Source organism: Anomaloglossus baeobatrachus, chromosome 10 (genome assembly GCF_048569485.1).
Source record: "Anomaloglossus baeobatrachus isolate aAnoBae1 chromosome 10, aAnoBae1.hap1, whole genome shotgun sequence".
In the NCBI taxonomy this organism is placed as follows: domain Eukaryota; kingdom Metazoa; phylum Chordata; class Amphibia; order Anura; family Aromobatidae; genus Anomaloglossus; species Anomaloglossus baeobatrachus.
In genome coordinates this window covers 11,237,672-11,251,344 of record NC_134362.1, presented here as the reverse complement: position 1 = coordinate 11,251,344, position 13,673 = coordinate 11,237,672, and positions in this window count along the sequence as shown.

The window sequence follows — 13,673 nt, the reverse complement described above, 5'->3', positions numbered from 1 at the left end:
TTCGACCAATCAATATCCGCACCAAGACGTCCTTGCAGTGTTGATCCTGGCACGTCATGAGACTTGATCATACTGAAGAGCAAGACCAAGAAGGCACCATAAAATCAAAGATTTTGACCAAGGTTTCGACCAAGAGTGGGAATGTTGAAAGACGCCAAACTAATTGAGCCAGAACAGATCAAGATGAAAGATGGAAAGAATACATGAAGCACCTCTACAAGAACGACTCGGTGATACGGGAAGAAACTGAGACTGGAAATGACAGCAAACAGAACATCTTGAAAGACAAAGTAATTGCTACAATAAAGCTTCTGCAAAAAAACCCCAAAAAAACAGAGCACCTGGATGTGACAATATTCCAAAAGAGCTAATAAAGTCTTCTAAGGCAACAGTTGACGTCATCGCCCATCTGTGTCCACAGATATGGACAACTGGTGAATGGCCCAATGACTGGACAAGAACCGGGTTTATTCACATTCAAGACGGGAAACGGGAGATGCTACCGACGGTGGAAACTATCAGACTATTGCGCTCAGACCTCACGCCAGCAAAATACTCCTGAAGATCCTACAGAGACGGCTCCAGCCTTACTGTGACAAAGAGCGGCCAGAGGAACAAGCAGGAGTCAGAAAAGGCCGAGGAACAAGAGATGTAACTGATGACAGATGAATAATAGGAAAGACCAACGAATATATCAAGGAGATCGATTTCTGCTTCATCGACTACAGCAAAGTACTTGACTGCGATCACCAGAAACTTTGGGATCATAAGATCTGGTTCCGAACCATCTGATCAGCCTCATGAGGAACCTTTACATCAACCAAGAAGCAACAGTCCGAACGGCACACGGTGACCCGGCAAGGTTCCAAGTAGAGAAAAACATCAGACACGGCGGCATCTGGTCACCATTCTCTTCAATTTATAACCAGAAGATATTCTCAGGAAGACTGGAGTTGCCAAAAAAGAAGGAATCAAACTTTCTGGAGAAATCAAGAACAATCTCAGATACGCAGATGATACAACATTGATAGCAACAAGCGTAGATGGAATCAAGGACTTATTACGGAGTGTCTAGATGGAAAGCTCATACATGGGACCCCTACTCAACACAAAGAAGACAAAGATAACTGCCAGGTATGAGCGGGACGCATGTGAGATGGACAGCGACAAACTGGAAGTTGTAAAGGACTTTACTCAGATCAATGATCAGTCAAGATGCAGCGACGACATCAGAAGTCAATAGGAGACTGCTGTGACTACTGGGCAAAGAGGAGACTGCTGTGACTGGTGGGCAAAGAGGAGCTTCTGTGGCTACTGGGGAAAGAGGAGACTGCTGTGACTGCTGGGCAAAGAGGAGACTGCTGTGACTACTGGGGAAAGAGGTGACTGCTGGGCAAAGAGGAGACTACTGTGACTGCTGGGCAAAGAGGAGCTTCTGTGGCTACTGGGGAAAGAGGTGACTGCTGTGACTGGTGGGCAAAGAGGAGCTTCTGTGGCTACTGGGCAAAGAGGAGACTGCTGTGACTGGTGGGCAAAGAGGAGCTTCTGTGGCTACTGGGGAAAGAGGAGACTGCTGTGACTGCTGGGCAAAGAGGAGACTGCTGTGACTACTGGGGAAAGAGGTGACTGCTGGGCAAAGAGGAGACTACTGTGACTGCTGGGCAAAGAGGAGCTTCTGTGGCTACTGGGGAAAGAGGTGACTGCTGGGCAAAGAGGAGACTACTGTGACTGCTGGGCAAAGAGGAGCTTCTGTGGCTACTGGGGAAAGAGGAGACTGGTGTGACTCCTGGGCAAAGAGGAGACTGCTGTGACTGCTGGGAAAAGAGAAGACTGCTGGGCAAAGAGGAGACTGCTGTGACTGCTGGGCAAAGAGGAGCTTCTGTGGCTACTGGGGAAAGAGGAGACTGCTGTAACTGCTGGGAAAAGAGGAGACTGCTGGGCAAAGAGGAGCTTCTGTGGCTACTGGGGAAAGAGGAGACTACTGTGACTGCTGGGCAAAGAGGAGCTTCTGTGGCTACTGGGGAAAGAGGAGACTGCTGGGCAAAGAGGAGACTGCTGTGACTGCTGGGCAAAGAGGAAACTGCTGTGACTGCTGGGCAAAGAGGAGACTGCTGTGGCTACTGGGGAAAGAGGAGACTGCTGTGACTGCTGGGAAAAGAGGAGACTGTTGTGACTGCTGGGCAAAGAGGAGACTGCTGTGGCTACTGGGCAAAGAGGAGACTACTGTGACTGCTGGGCAAAGAGAAGCTTCTGTGGCTACTGGGGAAAGAGAAGACTGCTGTGACTGCTGGGCAAAGAGGAGACTGCTGTGACTGCTGGGCAAAGAGGAGACTGCTGTGACTGCTGGGCAAAGAGGAGACTGCTGTGACTGCTGGGCAAAGAGGAGACTGCTGTGACTGCTGGGCAAAGAGGAGACTAATGTGACTGCTGGGCAAAGAGGAGACTGCTGTGACTGCTGGGGAAAGAGGAGACTGCTGTGACTACTGTGGAAATTTGAGGCTGCTGTGACTACTGTGGAAAGCAGAGACTGCTGAGATTATTGGGGAAAGAGGAGACTGCTGTGAGTGCTGAGGAAAGAGAAAACTGTTGAGACTACTGGGGAGACTGCTGTGACTGCTGGGGAAAGAGGAGAATGCTGGGGAAAGAGGAGACTGCTGTGACAGCTGGTGAAAGCAAAGACTGCTCTAACTGCCAGAGAAAGAGGAGACTGCTGTGACTACTGGGGAAAAAAGAGACTGCTGTGACTGATGGTGAAAGCAAAGACTGCTGTGACTATTGGGGAAAGAGGAGACTGCTGTGACTACTGGGGAAAGAGGAGACTGTTGTGACTGCTGGGCAGCTGGAGACCACTCCGACTATTGGGATGTGGGCGGCTGCTGTGACTGAAGAATCAGGCAGGAGGGACACCATGTTTTTACTTTAGTATTTTTTTTTTTACAGGAGGTGCGATATTTTCTCGCAGGACGGGGCCCGTGTGGGTTGTGACCTTCCCACCTCCCACTAGAGTTATTTTTCCGCCGCTCTGGCACTTGTGTGATGCCGTTTTCCATACACCCCGGACCCCCGCGTCTCCTGCTGCAGGTAAATCGCATTGCCGCCTCTGGCTGTGCAGACAATGATCTGCCGGAGAAAGGCGCTTTGTCGCTGAGTCTTAGTATTGAGCCTCTGAATGCAGCTTTCAATGTACAAATTTTCCAGTTGCCATGGAATCCGGAGAGCGAGCACGAAAGCGGCTCTTAATATAGAGAAGCAATTTAGCTTTCTAACTACTTTAGGAGAAAACCGCACGGACGCTGCGGCTCCTCTTCCGCTGGAGTTTACTCCGTGCGCTCAGGAGAATCCTCGCCGCGACCTTAAGTGCCTTTTAAAGTTTTATTGATCGGAGATGATTTTTTCACTTTACTTCTAGAGCCGTTCTGTGGAGCTGAATGACAAAGCGGGATTCATGCATCAACCATCAAGGCAGAAAATGGCGCCATTATGTAGGAAAACAGACTCTGAACTGTGCACCGGGCGTTGTGTTACTATAAACTGTATATTACTGCAAAAAAATACGCACTGCCCGAAATATACAGCCTTCAGTGTAAACAGGGAGGCAGTACTATCTGTGCCTATAATATTTACATATGGACAGGAAGGCAGTACTATCTTTGCCTACAATATTTACATATGGACAGGAAGGCAGTACTATCTGTGCCTATAATATTTACATATAGACAGGAAGGCAGTACTATCTGTGCCTATAACATTTACATATGGACAGGAAGCCAGTACTATCTGTGCCTATAATATTTACATATGGACAGGAAGGCAGTACTATCTGTGCCTACAATATTTACATATGGACAGGAAGGCAGTACTATCTGTGCCTACAATATTTACATATGGACAGGAAGGCAGTACTATCTGTGCCTATAATATTTACATATGGACAGGAAGGCAGTACTATTTGTGCCTATAATATTTACATATGGACAGGAAGGCAGCACTATCTGTGCCTATAATATTTACATATGAACAGGAAGGCAGTACTATCTGTGCCTATATTATTTACATATGGACAGAAAGGCAGTATTATTTGTGCCTATAATATTTACATATGGACAGGAAGGCAGTACTATCTGTGCCTATAATATTTACATATGGACAGAAAGGCAGTATTATCTGTGCCTATAATATTTACATATGGACAGGCAGTACTATCTGTGCCTATAATATTTACATATGGACAGGAAGGCAGTACTATCTGTGCCTATAATATTTACATATGGACAGGAAGGCAGTACTTCCTGTGCCTATAATATTTACATATGGACAGGAAGGCAGTACTACCTGTGCCTATAATATTTACATATGGACAGGAAGGCAGTACTATCTGTGCCTATAATATTTACATGTGGACAGGGAAGCAGTACTATCTGTGCCTATAATATTTACATATGGACAGGGAGGCAGCACTATCTGTGCCTATAATATTTACATATGGACAGAAAGGCAGTATTATCTGTGCCTATAATATTTACATATGGACAGGAAGGCAGTACTATCTGTGCCTATAATATTTACATATGGACAGGAAGGCAGTACTATCTGTGCCGACAATATTTACATATATACAGTACAGACCAAAAGTTTGGACACACCTCATTCAAAGAGTTTTCTTTATTTTCATGACTCTTAAAATTGTAGATTCACATTGAAGGCATCAAAACTATGAATTATCACATGTGGAATGAAATACTTAACAAAAAGGTGTGAAACAACTGAAAATATGTCTTATATTCTAGGTTCTTCACAGTCGCCGCCTTTTGCTTTGATTACGGCTTTGCACTCTCTTGGCATTCTCTTGATGAGCTTCAAGAGGTCGTCACCAGAAATGGTTTTCCAACAGTCTTGAAGGAGTTCCCAGAGATGCTTAGCACTTGTTGGCCCTTTTGCCTTCACTCTGCGGTCCAGCTCACCCCCAAACCATCTCGATTGGGTTCAGGTCTGGTGACTGTGGAGGCCAGGTCATCTGGCGTAGCACCCCATCACTCTCCTTCTTAGTCACATAGCCCTTACACAGCCTGGAGGGGTGTTTGGGGTCATTATCCTGTTGAAAAATAAATGATGGTCCAACTAAACGCAAACCGGATGGAATAGCATGCCGCTGCAAGATGCTGTGGTAGCCATGCTGGTTCTGTATGCCTTCAATTTTGAATAAATCCCCAACAGTGTCACCAGCAAAGCACCCCCACACCATCACACCTCCTCCTCCATGCTTCATGGTGGGAACCAGCCATGTAGAGTCCATCCGTTCACCTTTTCTGCAAAGACACGGTGGTTGGATCCAAAGATTTCAAATTTGGACTCATCAGAGCAAAGCACAGATTTCCACTGGTTTAATGTCCATTCCTTGTGTTCTTTACCCAAACAAGTCTCTTCTGCTTGTTGCCTGTCCTTAGCAGTGGTTTCCTAGCAGCTATTTTACCATGAAGGCCTGCTGCACAAAGCCTCCTCTTAGCAGTTGTTCTAGAGATGTGTCTGCTGCTAGATATCTGTGTGGCATTGACCTGGTCTCTAATCTAAGCTGCTGTTAACCTGCGATTTCTGAGGCTGGTGACTCGGATAAACTTATCCTCCGCAGCAGAGGTGACTCTTGGTCTTCCTTTCCTGGGGCGGTCCTCATGTGAGCCAGTTTCTTTGTAGCGTTTGATGGTTTTTGCCACTGCACTTGGGGACACTTTCAAAGTTTTCCCAATTTTTTGGACTGACTGACCTTCATTTCTTAAAGTAATGATGGCCACTTGTTTTTCTTTACTTAGCTGCTTTTTTCTTGCCATAATACAAATTCTAACAGTCTATTCAGTAGGACTATCAGCTGTGTATCCACCAGACTTCTGCACAACACAACTGATGGTCCCAACCCCATTTATAAGGCAAGAAATCCCACTTATTAAACCTGACAGGGCACACCTGTGAAGTGAAGACCATTTCCGGTGACTGCCTCCTGAAGCTCATCAAGAGAATGCCAAGAATGTGCAAAGCAGTAATCAAAGCGAAAGGTGGCTACTTCAAAGAACCTAGAATATAAGACATATTTTCAGTTGTTTCACACTTTTTTGTTAAGTATTTCATTCCACATGTGTTAATTCATAGTTTTGATGCCTTCAATGTGAATCTACAATTTTCAGAGTCATGAAAATAAATAACACGCTTAGAATGAGGTGTGTCCAAACTTTTGGTCTGTACTGTGTGTGTGTAATATATATATATATATATATATATATATATATATATATATATATATATATAAACAGGCAGGCAGTACTATCTGTACTGACAATATTTATATATGGACAGGGAGGCAGTACTCTGTGCCTATAATATGTCTCTAGGACTGCTCACTACCACCATCTCCGTGCTGCCCCGTTACCGGTGTATGGCTAAGTGGGTCCACGGCAGGAGGCTAATTGCCACTCGGGGACCGTAACAGTCAGCGAGACCCTAGTCTCGCCACTGCAATAAGGCAACACTAGGGAGGTAACAGAAATGGGTGTGCCAACACTTTTGGCCATGACTGTATATACTGACAGGAAGGCATTACTATCTGTACCCCATATTATTTATATACATAGACAGGAAGGCAGTACTATCTGTACCCCATATTATTTAGCTACATAGTTAGGAAGGCAGTACTATCTGTACCCCATATTATTTATATACATAGTCAGGAAGGCAGTACTATCTGTGCCCCATATTATTTATATGCATAGTCAGGAAGGCAGTACTATCTGTACCCCATATTATTTATATACATAGACTGGAAGGCAGTACTATCTGTGCCCCATATTATTTATATACATAGACAGGAAGGCAGTACTATCTGGGCCCCATATTATTTATATACATAGTCAGGAAGGCAGTACTATCTGGGCCCCATATTATTTAGCTACATAGTTAGGAAGGCAGTACTATCTGTACCCCATATTATTTATATACATAGTCAGGAAGGCAGTACTATCTGTACCCCATATTATTTATATACATAGACAGGAAGGCAGTACTATCTGTGCCCCATATTATTTATATACATAGACAGGAAGGCAGTACTATCTGTACCCCATATTATTTATATACATAGTCAGGAAGGCAGTACTATCTGTGCCCCATATTATTTATAGAGACTCCCCCCTCCTTTGCCCTGTGCCTATAAGGGTAAGACCCTATTGCGCTTTATTTTCCACAGATTTCCTCCATATTATTTATATACATAGTCAGGAAGGCAGTACTATCTGTACCACATATTATTTAGCTACATAGTCAGGAAGGCAGTACTATATTTATCTCATATTATTTTATTTAGCTACATAGTCAGGAAGGCAGTACTATCTGTACCCCATATTATTTATATACATAGTCAGGAAGGCAGTACTATCTGTACCCCATATTATTTATATACATAGTCAGGAAGGCAGTACTATCTGTGCCCCATATTATTTATAGAGACTACCCCCCTCCTTTGCCCTGTGCCTATAAGGGTAAGACCCTATTGCGCTTTATTTTCCACAGATTTCCTCCATATTATTTATATACATAGTCAGGAAGGCAGTACTATCTGTACCACATATTATTTAGCTACATAGTCAGGAAGGCAGTACTATATTTATGTCATATTATTTTATTTAGCTACATAGTCAGGAAGGCAGTACTATCTGTACCCCATATTATTTATATACATAGTCAGGAAGGCAGTACTATCTGTACCCCATATTATTTATATACATAGTCAGGAAGGCAGTACTATCTGTGCCCCATATTATTTATAGAGACTCCCCCCTCCTTTGCCCTGTGCCTATAAGGGTAAGACCCTATTGCGCTTTATTTTCCACAGATTTCCTCCATATTATTTATATACATAGTCAGGAAGGCAGTACTATCTGTACCACATATTATTTAGCTACATAGTCAGGAAGGCAGTACTATATTTATCTCATATTATTTAGCTACATAGTCAGGAAGGCAGTACTATCTGTACCCCATATTATTTAGCTACATAGTCAGGAAGGCAGTACTATCTGTCCCACATATTATTTAGCTACATAGTCAGGAACGCAGTACTATCTGTACCACATATTATTTAGGCTGGTTTCACACTACGTTTATTTAACATCCGTCCATAATGTTTTTTTAGCGGAAAAACGGATCCAGTGCAAATGCATTTTCACTTCAATGCATTTGCAATGGACTCGCGTCCACCTGCGTTTGCCTGCGTTATAGTGAGGATCCAGCGACTTGCAGTTTTTTAACATCTTTCAAAAACACTACTTGTAGCGTTTTTGAGCTGCGTCCAAATACTGCATGTCACCGGATCCTGACTAAACAGCATGCAAACGCAGGTGAACGCTGGCGTGCTGATAGACAGGATCCTGCTTGCTCTACTGAGCATGCCCAGAAACCAGTCTCGCGTGATCTGTCTCTCTCTCCCCCTCCCTCCCTCACCCTCTCTCTCTATCTCTGTCTTTCCCCCTTCCTCTCCTCCCCCTCTCCCCCACCTGAGAGCTGCGAACACTCGTAACCAAGGTAAATATCGGGTAACCACTTCTCTTAGTTACCCGATGTTTACATTGGTTACGTGTGCAGACAGCCCTGCTCCTAGCAGCTGCAGACACTCGTAACCAAGATAAATATCGGGTATCCAAGCAAGTATACCCGATGTTTACCTTGGTTACCAGCGTCTGCAGCTGTCAGAAGCCGGCTCCCAGTCTAGTTCCCCTCACTCCCGATCACATGACTCCAATGCCCGCCCCTAAACATCCAGTGACAGGATCCTGCAAAATAACAGATGCGTTTGCATGCGTTTTTTGCTGTAAAAGCAGGATCCGCTTTTGCAGCAAAAAAACGTTCCTGACGCATGTTAAAAAGACGTAGTGTGAAACCAGCCTTAGCTACATAGTCAGGAAGGCAGTACTATCTGTACCACATATTATTTAGCTACATAGTCAGGAAGGCAGTACTATATTTATCTCATATTATTTTATTTAGCTACATGGTCAGGAAGGCAGTACTATCTGTACCACATAGTACTGCCTTCCTGACTATGTAGCTAAATAATATGTGGTACAGATAATACTGCCTTCCTGAGTATGTATATAAATAATATGAGATAAATATAGTACTGCCTTCCTGACTATGTAGCTAAATAATATGTGGTACAGATAATACTGCCTTCCTGAGTATGTATATAAATAATATGGGGTACAGATAGTACTGCCTTCCTGACTATGTAGCTAAATAATATGGGGTACAGATAATACTGCCTTCCTGAGTATGTATATAAATAATATGGGGTACAGATAGTACTGCCTTCCTGACTATGTAGCTAAATAATATGGGGTACAGATAATACTGCCTTCCTGAGTATGTATATAAATAATATGGGGTACAGATAGTACTGCCTTCCTGACTATGTAGCTAAATAATATGGGGTACAGTAGCTAAATAATAAGGGGTACAGATAGTACTGCCTTCCTGACTATGTATATAAATAATATGGGGTACAGATAGTACTGCCTTCCTGACTATGTAGCTAAATAATATGGGGTACAGTAGCTAAATAATATGGGGTACAGATAGTACTGCCTTCCTGACTATGTAGCTAAATAGTATGGGGTACAGATAGTACTGCCTTCCTGACTATGTATATAAATAATATGGGGCACAGATAGTACTTAGTCAGGAAGGCAGTACTATCTGTACCCCATATTATTTAGCTACATAGTCAGGAAGGCAGTACTATCTGTACCCCATATTATTTAGCTACATAGTACTGCCTTCCTATCTGTACCCCATATTATTTATATACATAGTCAGGAAGGCATTACTATCTGTGCCCCATATTATTTATATACATAGTCAGGAAGGCAGTACTATCTGTACCCCATATTATTTAGTTACATAGTCAGGAAGGCAGTACTATCTGTGCCCCATATTATTTATATAGTCAGGAAGGCAGTACTATCTGTACTCCATATTATTTATACACATAGTCAGGAAGGCATTACTATCTGTGCCCCATATTATTTATATAGTCAGGAAGGCATTACTATCTGTGCCCCATATTATTTATATAGTCAGGAAGGCATTACTATCTGTGCCCCATATTATTTATATACATAGTCAGGAAGGCAGTACTATCTGTGCCCCATATTATTTATATACATAGTCAGGAAGGCAGTACTATCTGTACTCCATATTATTTATATACATAGTCAGGAAGGCAGTACTATCTGTGCCCCATATTATCCTTGGACAGGAGATCAATATTAGATCGGTGGTCTGAATGCATTGCTAGAAAATGGAGCAGAATGAAGCAAGTGCCATCAGCGCCAAGCGGAGTCCGAGGGCTGTATAGTGGGGGATAAAGAAGCGCTGCAGTGACATCTGGTGGTCAGAGCTGGCGTTACACATTTTCATATAGCAGTTGCTTTGTGGCATTATTTATGCTTTTTGTTCTGGAAGAAAAGTCTTTATCTGCCGAGAGAGACTTCCAGATGCGGCTGATGCCAGAAGCGGCTGATGCCAGAAGCGGCTAATGTCAGCACCGGACGTCTTGGTTATTCACAGTCAATAAATCACACGAGTCTTTTAGTAAACCAAAGGTGCTGGTGGCCGGCCGCGGCGGTCGGTTGTACTCGGGTCCCCCACCCGGGCTGGTGGTCGTCGTCTCTTTCCTCTGCACTGCTTTTGTGTTTGTGTAGACTTCTTGGTGTGGAACGCAAGAGTCCGCTCCCGGTGTTTTGTATACCTGAGGAGCCGTGCCCGCTGACGCTGACCCGTGGGATCTACCGGGCCCTGGCGGATGCCCTATCCCTCTCTGTGGGTGATTGTCTGCTTTCGGGACTTTGGTTGGGACAGGACCTAAAATCCTGCCCTCAATTGGTTAATTAGCTAGGCCGTTGGTTCCGGTCCTGGCTTCAGGGTCCAAATACCCCCTCTGTGCACGGTTTCCGGGTCAGTTCCCCGTGTCGGTACCGGCGGGCTCCAACCCTGTCCTGGTTCACCTCGGATCTCCGGCTGCCGTCTTCCCGTCGCCTGCCGACGGAGACCACCGTCTGCCACCTAGCCAAGGTACCAGGGATACGACCCTAGCACCGTTCAACTTGAACCTCCTCTGCTGGAGCTGCACCTAGCCCCAGCCCACACGCCTCTCAACTTGAACTTCAGACTTAATCTGTTTATTTTCCCGCCCCGGGCTGTATAGACCCCCTAGGTGGGCGTTTCTCATCCACCTGGTCCGGCCCACAGGTGTGCCTGTATTTCCCGGAGGGGGGGTGGCTAGGGTTTCAGGTCCACTGTGTGTAACCCTGTGAGGGAAGGTGTTGTGGAAGGACCTACTGTGTGACCACCTGGCTCTGCCAGGGCGTCACACATGCTCATTCCTTGTCAATGTGCCCATGCTCATGCTTTGCTAATGTGTGCATGCTCATTCTTTGGCAACATGCGAATGCTCATTCTTTGCTATTTCCGACAATTGTCCAATAGGCAATTCTAGAAGGGGCTGCAGCCTCGTCCCCAGTTTCATGGCCCTAATCTCAGGATTGCGGGGGGTGGGGGGTGGGGGGGGGATGGGGAGGGGGGGGGTGTGTGTCAGGCTTCTTGCTGATTTCCGTGCACAAAATCCAGTGTATAATAATCGACAAAGTAGATGAGATTTAAAAATCCTATCTAAGTTTTGGTAGAAATGGATCTGTAAAATGATCTTCAGATTTTCAGCGTGGGTTTTACCTGTGCATAGGAGTAAAATCTGCAGCAAATCTGCAACAAAATCTGCTTGAGACGTGGATTGTGCTCATTTGTTTCCTTTTTTTTTATATCCCATGGGTTATGGTAGTATTATAGCTTTGTTTATTACAGATGTGGCGATAAATTGTGCACTTTTCTGTTTATTTTAGTTGATATAGAAAGAAGCAGTTTTATTGGTTAAAAAAAAAAAAAAAGTTTAAAGATTTATTTTGAATGGCTTTTTATAATTTTTTTTTTTACATTTTATCCCCTTCTTGTATGTAATATTGTCTTACAATTAGAACCGTATCGTAATTTTGGCCAACATTTTGTATTAATGTCCCCCAACCTAGTCCCCTTTTTGTAGTGATGTCTTCCTACACTGACGTCAGCTGCTGGCGTCTGATTGGCCGGTGGCTGGCATTGGAATATCGTGTACATAAATGACAAAGATGATTGTATTAGTCCCATACAGAATGAATGCCTGGATCTGTGCTGTGCAAATGTTACCATTGCTTTATTAAACCTGGGCAGAGCCTCTCCTAAGTAACATTGGGGTCCCCTAAGCCTGTGTGCACTCGCTGCATTTTTTCTTCCAGATTTCAATCAATATGGAAGGAAAAATGCATCCCATCAAAGTCTATGGGAATCCTGACTTTCTCTGCCCATGTTGCAGATTTTGGTGCAGACAAAAACTGCACCAAACAATTAACATGTCAGTTGTTTCTGCATTTTTTTCTGTCTCAATGCATAAAAACAAAATGCATTGAAAAACTAAAAAAACGCACATTTTTTTCTGCAGTGTTTTTCCTGCCAAGAGATGCAGTTATAGGTGCAGAAAATCTGCAACATGGTAACAAACCCTAAAACTACAGGACCCTGGAACGCAAAATCACCAAAGAAGCCGTGATGCACCAAGATTGCCATAGAAAGTCAGCTGGAGAAGAAAAAGATCCACCGGAGTACAAGCCACCTGCTTGCAACCAAGGCTTGCATGAACTGAATAATAACACCAACCCAGGAAAGATGGGAGTATTTAACCCCTTAACGACCCATGACGTACTGGGTACGTCATGGATCGTGTGCCGTTAATCCCTGCCCCCTGCCGTGGGCAGGGGCCGGCGATCCGCGCACATATCAGCTGTTTTCAACAGCTGACATGTGTGCCTGCTAGCCGCGGGTGGAATCGCTTCCACCCGCGGCCATTAACCCTTACATTTCGCTGCCAAAATCTGGCAGCGATATGTATATGGGCGCCGCAATGACAGTTACTTACCCCGCCCCCACCGGAAGCCACGTAACATGATCACGTGACTTTCGGTGGTTGCCATCGTAGCACAGGGTCTTGTGATGATGCCTGCAGCTACGAAGTTTCACCCGGCTCGGAGCAGGGTGAAACAGGAAGCGACTGTATCTGCTGTTTACAGCTGTATAGCTGTGATCAGCAGATAGATAAGAGCGATCGGATTGCTGATCGCTATAGCCCCCTAGGGGGACTAGTAAAATAAAAAAAAGTAAAAAAAAGTTTTAAAAAAAAAAATAAAAAAAATAAGACAACCTAAAAGTTAAAATCACCCCCCTTTCACCCCATTGAAAATTAAAGGGTTAAAAAAATAAAAAATATACACATATTTGGTATCGCCGCGTTCAGAAATGCCGATCTATCAAAATATAAAATCCAATTAATCTGATCAGTAAATGGCGTAGCGGCAAAAAAATTCCAAACGCCAAAATTACGCTTTTTTGTTGCCGCAAATTTTGCGTAAAATGCAATAACAGGCGATCAAAACGTAGCATCTGCGCAAAAATAGTACCGTTAAAAATGTCAGGTCGAGACGCAAAAAATAAGCTGCCACTGAGTCTCAGGTCCTGAAAAATGAGAACGCTACGGGTTTTGGAAAATGGCGCAA